Raw genomic sequence first — 6,946 nt, 5'->3', positions numbered from 1 at the left:
CAGGATGTGGGGGAAGCCAGCAACTGAAGCGAAGCTTCTGGCTCACGCAGGCTGGTTGGTTGTATCGTCCGGAGATGAAGGAAGTTCGTAACCCATCTGAACAGAGCGACAGTTACCACAACTTGACGCAGTTGTGGGCAGCAGATTGGGAAACAACACATAGATCCCCCACTGCCCCCTGTGAAGAACCAGAGACAAAGGTATTCAGGACCACTGTAAACGTAAGGGCCACCTGGCATAGTGTGGCCACCTTAACAGTTTGAGACAATCTCTGGACCAATCATCTAAAGGTCACAATGTCCCCAGAAAGGGGGTGCCTCCTTCAGCACTGGACTTCAGACACGTTGAGGTAACTTGACTGCCTCTAGACTCTGTCTGCAGGATAAGTGCGAGCCCTTCGGCCTTGCACTTACTGTTGGCCCTGCAGCGTTCTGTCTGTGTGTGTCTCTCACAGATTGCTCTCTGCGAAGCCAGTGGACACAAAGCCTCCTCTTCCTTCTGGCCCACTCCTCTGAGGAGGACATTCCCTTCAGCAGAGAAGACAATCCCCATTTACTGAAATGCAGACACAAAAAGTTAGTGCACTGAAGGGTGCGTTCATCAGAAAGCTTCGAAGAAAGTTTGTAAGCCAATGAGTCCTCCAGAAAACACAGGGAATGTAATGAATTATCAGAAAACCACCGACAACCAACTGGCCTAAACTTCTACCTGCACACAATGCTACGGCTGTTATCACACCCTGGATTGAACTTCAACTAGAAGCGAGATGGCCATCTATCTGTGTAGCCCCTGCGCTGATTGCAAAATCAAACCGATTGTTTGAACTTGCTTAAATTTGGAGACAATTGCCGTTTTAATGGGTTTAATTGCCCATTTAATTGCTCTCGGATGTACTTCTGACTCCAATGCATAACCAGCAACCATAATATGGTGCAAAAATGTAATGATGCCGGGAAGCGGCATGGTGGACGGCACGGTGGCACAATGGTTAGCACTGCCACCTCACAGCACCAGGGACCTGGGTTCACTTCCTGGCTTGGGTTACTCTGTCTATGTGGAGTTTGCACGTTCTTCCCGTGTGTGCATGGGTTTCCTCCGGGTGCTCCGGTTTCCTCCCACAGTCCGAAAGACATGCTGGTTAGGTGCATTGGCCACGCTAAATTCTTCCTCAGTGTACCCAGACAGGCGCCGGAGTGTGGCGACTGGGGGATTTTCACAGTAACTTCATTGCAGTGTTTAATGCTTACGTGTAAGACTGTTTGTGACACTAAGGGCCCGATTTTACAATTTTGATTGTAAGTGCCGGATGGACTTGAATCTGGGAGTGTTTCAGATCAGACTTTTAGACCCGTTCTCAGGCGCCCCCATACGCACTCTGCCTGAAAAAATATCAGCGATTCCGAATCGTGCTGTACAAGCCTGTGGCCGGGGCTTATCATGCCCGTAACCCTGTAGCTCCGATTGGCGCCTCCAACTGCGCATGCATAAAAAGGTGATAGACGAACGCTCCCCTGCCACATCACTCCTGGGCCGGATAATGCCTCCTCCCAGCCCCCACAGATATTGCCCCACCCCCACAACATTACTGACCCCCTTATCCCCTCACCTGCCCGCTACCCAGACCGATCGCGGGCCCCACCCCCCTTTGCCCAACGATCTCAGGCAGAGCGGCATCAGACCCCCCTGCCCCCCACCGCCCCCCCCTGATCTCAGGGCAGAGAGATCCACCCTCCCCCCTCCACCTTACAGATGTCAGGCAGAATGATCCCCCTCACCCCCATCCCGGACTCTCCCGCACAAGGCCCCCATCTCCTCCGGACTCCGATGGCTGTGTGACACCTCCCTCTCTCTCCCCTGTCCCCAATCATTGAGGCGCTGATCCACCACCCAACCCCCCCCCCCCCCCCCCCCCCCCCCCCGTTCCCATCAGCACATCTGCAAGTACTCACTTGCCTTCCCCTCAATGCTAACAAGCAAACAGCATGGAACTTGCTGGAATGCTCTGCCAAACTGCCTGCAGCTGATCTGCCCTAACAAGGGGCAGCTCCATAAAAGTCAGGAATGGACAGGCAGGCAGGGATTCCTGCACAAAATGTCCGCATGACCAGCCCCCCGATTTTCTGAGGGTGACCTGGGGAGGCTACGGGATGCAGCAGAGGCGAGGTGGGACACCCTCTTCCCCCCAGGAGGATGCAGACCCAGGAGGGCTGATGGAAATGTGGCCTGGGAGGAATTCACAGCCTCGGTCAGTGTAGGGCACTGGCCCCCCGAACCGGGAAGCAGTGCCGGAAAATGTCAATGACCTCATCCATGCAGCAAGGGTGAGTGCTGAACCCCATCTTGCATCTTCCCCCAAAATTCCCCCAGATCCTCCCATCCCCAGCACCCTGCATGCTTCCAACTCCTGATCCCCAAGCACCTCCTTCCTATCCCCCCAATGAGCCCCACTGCTTGACGTCTAAGGGCCACCACCTGATACTCTGCAGGAGTCACGCCGTTATTTCTTTCATGGCTCCTTCTGTCTCCACAGGAGAAGATCGACCATAACATCCTTGAGAGGGTGAAGACAGGGGTTGGTGAACCAGACTCCCGGGTCCTCACCCCCTTTGAAGAGCGGGCACTGGAGCTTTCAAGAGAAGGGGAGATGCAGGCTGTCAGTGACAGCATGGTCGGGCTGCCATCAAGATGTGAGAACCTGTCATTCCTCCACTCACTTTGAGGCAACTTCTCAGGGGCACGAGTTTTGGGTGCGAGGGGCAAGGTTTAAAGGAGATTACAAGGCATGTTTATTTGCACAGAGAGGGTGGTGGATGCCACTCACTGCCGGGGAAGGTGGCGGAGACAGATACGCGAATGACCTTTAAGGGATGTCTTCATAGCTCCGTGAATGGTGTGGGAATAGAGGCATATGCTCCCCGGAAGGGTAGGGGGTTACAATTCAGATTTGCAGCCTGGTCACTGCAAGCTTGGAGGGCCGAAGGGCCTGTTCCTGTGATGTAATCTTCTTTGTGCTTTGTTCTATGTTCAATGGAGAAATGTGAATCAAGTTTTTTGCATCCCGGATTCCTCTCCCTCCCTTGCACTTAACCTTGTGTCCTTGTTGCAGGAACAGTACCGGGCGCCCTGGAGCCATCTGGCATCATGGCCTCCACTGCCGCTCCCGCCTATCCTGTACCAGCCAACTGAGTCCACGGAGGATATGGGTGAAGGGCCCTCTGAGGGTGGCACCATTTTGGCGTCAGCTTCCACCTCACAATCCCAGATACTGACAAGTCGGTGGGTCCAGTTAGTGGTGAGGCTTCTGGGTCACTCTTTGGTGAGCACGACACATCCGCTGATGGTCACAAATGGTCATGGCTGAGGGACTGCAGAGTGTGGCCCAGTCTCAGAGGGCACTTACTGCGGCCATTGAGAGGTGGCCCCCGACTCAAGTGGCCATCGCGGAGGGCTCAACCACCATGGATAGGACGCTGGTGGTCCACCAGGACTGGCAGGGCCAGGTGATGCCTGAGCTTCTGGAGCTCATGACAGATGCACCGCAGTCCCATGGAATGAGCCAGGGACCCACAGGAACCCTAAGGGAGGAGGAAGGGCTTGAGCCCATGCCGGGGCCTTCCAGCCAGGAGACCGTGGCTGTGGTTACAACCTTCTCATTCCCCCCATCCTGACACTGGGGCATCTCAGGAGCAGTGGGAAGAAGAGGGCGTTATGGAAACGTCTCAGACAGCTGGAAGCTGGCCAGGGCCCTCAAGGTCGAGGGTCTCCAGAGAACGCCCGCCACACGCATCACAGGCCACGGGGCATGGTAGGCAGCTGGCCCCCTCCACCTTCAATGTACATTTTGGGGAGTCACTGAGACGTAGTGATCGGCCATGTAAGGTTAGGAAGTTGTAGTTGCACTGAGATGGCACGGGTGAAGGGCTGCACTAGTTAGATAGATCTTTAAGGTTTTCTGTACACAGGTTTTTATGCTAGAACGTCTTATTTCAACACCTTTATTGTAAATAAATGTTTTTTCACCACTTAGTTGTGACTAATTTGTCTCAATTATGAATCCTTTTCCATTGACAATCGCCGAAGGGATGCTTCATGTTGATGTCAGTTGGGGAGGCCCCTCGAAGCTGTGTCACTGAGAAAAGGAAGGCATTGCTTCCCCAGACCCCACGAGTGATTCCCATCTGTTCCCCACTCCACTCACCCCAGGGCACAGTATGGGGGTTTCAGATTCCTTACCCACTACACAGACATGGGCCCAGGTGCCAGCGTGCATGCGGAGCTCAGATAAGAGTCAGACTAGCTTGCACCAGGGCATCATCATAATGGCACTTAGCGAGTCGTCATCACCCTCCTACCTGCCAAAAAACTCACTAATGCAGAGTACCCAGGCCCACCACTCTGCTGTGACAATATTGCAGCATATAGAAGGAATTTGGGGAGGGGAAGAATGGAACCCATCGACACAAACCCCTAGCGAGTGAACCACCTGATGATCAGGGCCTCCCTTGCCACCCTCACATGCCTCATTTGGACTGCCAGCCCTCGAGCGCCTGGTTAGTGTTCCTCAGCATACTCTTCCTCATCTTCCTCCTCCTCCTCCTCCTGCTGGGCGGCCTCCCCAGCGATGTCAGGCTGGTCAGCCTCCACGTCCTCCTCCTCCTCCTCCTCCAATAGGTCACCACTCTGTAGAGCCAGATTGTGCAGGGTGCAGCACACCGCCACTATGCAGGAACAGATCACTGGGTTGTATTGTCGGGCCCCGCCAGATCAGTCCAGACACCAGAATTGCATCTTGAGGAACCCAATGCACCTCTCCACTATCGTGCGGATGGCTACACGGGCCTCATTATAGCGGGTCTCCGCCTCAGCCGTTATCAGCCATGTCTGAAGTGGGTAACCCATATCACCCAGGAGCAAACCTTGCAGCCTGGGCTCCTCATCAAATGTCTCTGGGATGTCCGAGCTCCTGACAATGAAGCTGTCATGCACGCTCCTTGGATGTCTGCCGCAGACGTGCATGATGGTCATGTTATGGTCGCGCACTAGCTGAACATTCAGGGAGTGGAATCCCTTCCTATTTACAAATCTCCGCGGATTCTGTATGGGGGCCTTGAGAGCAACGTGTGTGCAGTCAATCGCTCCCTGCACATTAGGCATCCCCGCAATGGCTGCGAATCCTGCAGCCTGGGCTTCCTGATGGGCTTGGTACAGGATGAAGTTGATGAACTGGCCAGCCCGGGCGGACAGGGCTTCAGTGACCTGCCTCACGCAGTTGTGCATGGCAGATTGGGAGATGCCACAGACATCTCCATTCGGGGTCTGGAAAGAACCAATAGCATAGAAGTTTAGAGCGGCCGTCAATTTGACAGCCACCGCCCCCGCCTCTAGGTGCCATGTCCTGCAACAGGTTGCACAGGTGTTGCACAGTCTCCTTTCGGATTCAAAGATGTCGGCAGCACACTGTGTCCAACATTTGCTTGAAGGACACTCGTGCACGGAACTGCCGGGGTCTCTGCTCCCTCATCCTCCTGCGCCACCCCCGGCCTCCCTTCCCGGGTGAATGGTGGCCACCTCCTGCCTCTGGTGGTCGTCTCCCTCTGGTCCTGCAAGTGGTGAGTCCAGGGCCTCCTGTGCCCGCAATTCTTCCCCCAGCTCCTCCTCCTCAGCTCCAGCAGCAACCAAAAGAACAGCTAAATCTATTGGTTGCATAGAAAAATGCATGTTGTCACTCTGAAGGGCTGGGGTGCGGCGTGGGGGTGGGGGGGGGTGGTGGCAGGGGGGAGGTTGGAGATGGAGAGGGACACATGTAGAGGTTATGGAATGCTGCTTGCCCCGAGCACATCAACAGTCACTGTCCATAACCCCCAATTCCCCCAGCCACATGTTCCCCACAATCACAGCCCCCCAATTCCCCCAGCCACATGTTCCCCACAATCACAGCCCCCCAATTCCCCCAGCCACATGTTCCCCACAATCACAGCCCCCCAATTCCCCCAGCCACATGCTCCCCACAATCACAGCTGCTTGAAAAGTTGAGAGGCTGCAGCAGTGTAATTTGCAAGGACTTTGTGCACATCTTTCAGCTGGACGTGAGCTGAGTGCACTAGGACCCAGCAGCACCACAAGAACCGAGGTCAGTGCTGAGACCTGGGTCCGTGCTGCAAGTCAGACATTGGAGACCCTGCAGAGCAACAGCCCCGTCACAGACTCGCAGAGCCGCCATCGACCCTGGACAGAAAATTGCTGCAACAACAGGACACCCGTGAGCAGCAGAGAGCCGTCGGATGCTCGGCACTTACCTCACTTACCCTCACTGATGGAGCGCCCGAATCAGACTTTTATGGAGCATGTCTGTTTCGCGCCGATTCCCGATTGGCGAACGTGGCGATAAAGGGGGAGGTGCCGGTAAAGTTGGGCGTCCAGCTCATTAATTCAATTTAAATGCATTCAAATACATTTAAATTGCCTTCGCGCCCATTTTGGGCGTGGTCCCAATCGGCCATTTTCAGCCATTGATAAAGGGGGAACTGGCACGGAAGCGCTCACGGATCGTGCGACTCGCCTCACACCTGACTTTACCAAGTTTTCACAACTTGATGATAAAATCGGGCCCTATTAAATATAATAAGGTAACACTACAGGTGAAAAGTGAGCAATGTTCAAAAACAATTGGGCTTAATACAGGACTATACTTCTTAAGGGACAGTGTTCTATGTATCAAATAAAGTCTAAGCATATATTTATCGAATAATTACTTGTCATTGAGGTCCAAAGTGACTTGGGGACCCATGTACACAGATCACTAAAATGTAATCCATATCAGATATAAAGAATAATCCAAAAAGGCTCATGGGATGTTGTTTTAATTCATAACTAGAGGTATAACAAACCCTGGTGAGACGACTTTCGGAATATCATTTGGACACTGCCTTATTGAAAGGATATATAT

Source organism: Mustelus asterias, chromosome 13 (assembly GCF_964213995.1).
Source record: "Mustelus asterias chromosome 13, sMusAst1.hap1.1, whole genome shotgun sequence".
Classification (NCBI taxonomy): Eukaryota; Metazoa; Chordata; class Chondrichthyes; order Carcharhiniformes; family Triakidae; genus Mustelus; species Mustelus asterias.
Note: the sequence above shows the minus strand (reverse complement) of the source record.